The 3,600-nt window shown below is 36.9% G+C and overlaps 1 long non-coding RNA gene across 1 annotated transcript; it reads left to right on the forward strand.

Annotated features, from left to right (window-relative positions):
* The first annotated feature begins 1,800 nt into the window (after positions 1-1,800).
* On the forward strand, positions 1,801-2,359 carry LOC116158655. Its single transcript, XR_004142784.1, has 3 exons — positions 1,801-2,131; positions 2,192-2,285; positions 2,344-2,359. It is a non-coding gene; the product is annotated as an uncharacterized LOC116158655 (long non-coding RNA).
* The last annotated feature ends 1,241 nt before the right edge of the window (positions 2,360-3,600 follow it).

A 3,600-nucleotide genomic window follows, 5' to 3' on the forward strand; every position in this document is an offset into this window, starting at 1 on the left:
AGGCATCGACGATAAAGAGCGAAGGCGGATGTGACGCAATCTTTCCGTGAAATACGATGCGTTTTGTTCTAGAATGTTCGAGAACACTCAGGAGTACTCGAGTTTGCACCATAAGCAAATTGAAATGCATTTCAAAACAGTTCCAATTTCACCGCCGAAGTAATAAATAGTTCGAGATGTTATAAATTGTGTATATGTCCGTGATAAGTAATATTTTAACTGTAATAAATTAATTATACTGTTATAACTTTATTGTTAAATAAATAAATGAATCACGTAATTAAATTTACGTTGCAGTATGTATTTTCTGAGTGAAATAAATGAGAATGTTTGTGATGAAGTAACGAGAAAGAATGCATACGGCGCATATGACGTTTCCTCTTCTTGTTGCGACAAAAAAAGGATTGGATAGAGAGCGCTTTCATTTAGGATCAAAGTAAGTTTTGCTGGTGTGGGAGTCCGACCCTGGCAACCCGCTCCGCACGATTAGTGCGCCGAAGCGACCGTTACTTGGACTACGACACAAGCATGATTTAGAGAAGAGGATGGCGAGTTTGACTTTTTTCGTGTTAAAATGATTGTTCAGTTTTTCTTGATATTATTGTAAATTTATTGTTCTCATTAAAAATATTCAAAAAACGCCTAAAGTTTCAGAAGTGGTATGGAACGTAAGAGCCTCGAATTATAAGTAAGAAATGAAAATCTTGTCGTGACGTTGTAGAGCCACGTGCGAAACAACCTGTGTTTACGGCTTAGATTGGCATTGAATGTTGTTTTTAGTACAAGAAACGTGTTTACGACGGTTTGATTTATACGACGTACTTACTGTAGAAGATCTAACCCTGTGTTCGTAATATACCGAGTGCTGAAGAACAAACATAACCAAACTAAACAACACCGGAAAGCGGAAATAGCAAGATGGAAGGCGCAGCGGCGTTTGAACGTTATGAGCGAAATATGGAGATAATGATGGCGCAAATGACGACTATGGTATCGATGCTTCAGGACCGTGATAGAGAATTATTGCAATTACGTGCAGAGAACGCAACTCAAGTTTCGACGAACAATACCGTTAGTAAAAGAATCCCGTTCACCGAAATCTCGTCACAAATTCCTTCGTTCGGTGCTGATAAGGAAGTGGTCGATGTCGAAAAGTGGGTACAACGAATTGAAGATTTGAAGCAGATTTATGGAGTCGATGACAAAACAATTAAAGTATTGGCGAGCAACAAGTTAGTTGGAAATGTAAAGAAATGGTATGATGCGTCCGATGATTTCTATAAGCTAGAATGGAACGAGTTCAAGGAAGCCTTAAAAGAAATGTTTGCGAATCTTGAAGATATCGGTAGCCTTGCCGAGAAAGTTAGGAATCGACATTGGAAAAGAGGTGAGCGAATTGAAGATTATTATTACGATAAAGTAACCATAGCCCGTCGTGCAAAAATGTCAGAAGCCGAAATTATTTATCACATTATCCATGGAATAGACAACTTTACCATAAGAACTCAGCTGATTGCGAGTGCCACGATAAAAATCTCAGGAGGTGGGATAATTTCATTAGGTTCTCATTTGGCATTAATAAAAGAAAGTTATTTATAGAGCAAGATAAAAGTTTCCGTCACTAGCAAAATAAAGGAAGAAAAATTGCAAACAAAAGCTTTTTAATTATCTACTTGCTTTCACATAAAAGGAAAATTAAATATCGGATTCAGTATTCGGTACTTAAACAAGCAAGTTGCATAATACCCCGCACATCTGGCCATATGATTGGTTTTACAATTTATTAGTATAATTGCGCCGAAAGGCAGTTGTTAAGTTCGGGTTTTAAATTGACGTAAATCAAAACATGGGAAAGGTTATCTTAGACAAACACAAAACATAAATCTTAGCTCTTGGCACGAAGAATGCGGGTCTGGTCCGAAGAAGACGGAGAACTGGAACAATCGGATGACTCTGAAGAATCGGAAGAAATTAAACGTAATGGGGACGATACTGGTCTCGTACAGTTGGCGGTACTTTTGTATACGTATACAAAAAAAACCCTATAAAGTTATGGTTAAAATAAAATTATATTATTACATTGGCAATTTCGCTTACCTCAATTCAGAGGGTTTCACACGTAATTTGGATGGTAAGTAAATCGTTTTCTTTTCTACAATATCCAATTAATGATCTTAAGCTTTTCTTTTAGCAGCGCAAAGAAACGGATGTCGTACAACTGAATAATCCCCAAAATGGGCAATGGAATAAATTTGCTTCAAAACAGCAATCCAAAAAACGTAAAGGTGCTATTTAATCCCTTTTACGGATACGATTAAAAAAACTAATAATCTATATTTTTAGCAACACTCTACTGCAGTGGTACAAGTTCGCACGCGAAAATCAATCGGAATAATGTCCAAAATTTCCTAAGAAAACACGCATATCGCTCAGACAAGGCCAACAAGAATTGTACTGATATTGCATTTATTTGTAATACTTTACATTATTTGATGTTTTTATTAAAATGAATTAACTTCCTAAAATGAACTGTTACACGAAATAGTTCACTGATTCTAAGGAACTTTTTAAATTAATGAAACTGTTAACTAGCGAAATGGGAAATAGCGATGCGAAGAGTAATTTGTACAGCAATGCGAAGAGAGACGTACCTATAAGTAATCTGAAAAAAATTCCCGAGTCATCTGAGAGAAAGCCTCCAGTAGCAGCAAATGCGGCTCCAAGTCATACTAGACAACCGGTTTGTTATAAATGTAATCAAGTCGGTCACATTTCACGATTTTGCGTGCGAGGGTCTGAAAATCCAGAAGAGAATAAACAGAACGTTAATGTTAAGCAAGAAAATAATGCAAGTAGTAGTGCGACTATGATTGTAAGCGCAATCAACGAATCATCGTATGAGAAGTTAGTCGAACTTGGTAATTTAAGAATGATAGTACTTATAGATACAGGTAGCAAGAAAAATTTAATTAAAGCAAAATTTGTTAAAGCCAGTGGAATGCAACCATTGCAAAAGAAATGCACTTTGACTGGATTGGGAGGTGTAAAAGTACCATGTGGAGAGGCTGTCGAGGTCACGATAGCAATTGACGCCTGTGATTATGTTGTTGAATCTGTGGTTGTGCCTGATTACGTAATGGCCGTGGATATCATCTTAGGACAAGAGTTTTTGAATGGGGTATGTTGGAGTTCAAACGAAGACAGAATTAAAATCGTTAAGAAGGGTTCCAGTTCATCAGAGTTATTTTCGATTATGAACATCGAGATGGAGAACGAAGAAATTCCCTTAAATATTAATCCGGAAGTCGATAGCCACATTAAGAAGCAGGTGAAACAACTGGTAGCTGAATGTGTCGAAACTGGCATGAATTGTAACGAAAGAGAGTCTGCTGTAAAATTAAAAATTGAACTGAAAAGTGATAAAAGAGTGTTTTCCACCGCGACGGTTAGCTCCAGCGGAACGTGAGATCGTTAATGACATTGTAAATGACTTGTTGGACAAGAAGATAATACAACCGAGTTATTCCGAATATTCTAATCCAATCGTGTTGGTGAAGAAAAAAACAGGTGAATCGCGTATGTGTGTTGATTTTCGTGAAC

This window comes from Photinus pyralis, unplaced genomic scaffold, assembly GCF_008802855.1.
Source record: "Photinus pyralis isolate 1611_PpyrPB1 unplaced genomic scaffold, Ppyr1.3 Ppyr1.4_LG1, whole genome shotgun sequence".
In the NCBI taxonomy this organism is placed as follows: Eukaryota; Metazoa; Arthropoda; class Insecta; order Coleoptera; family Lampyridae; genus Photinus; species Photinus pyralis.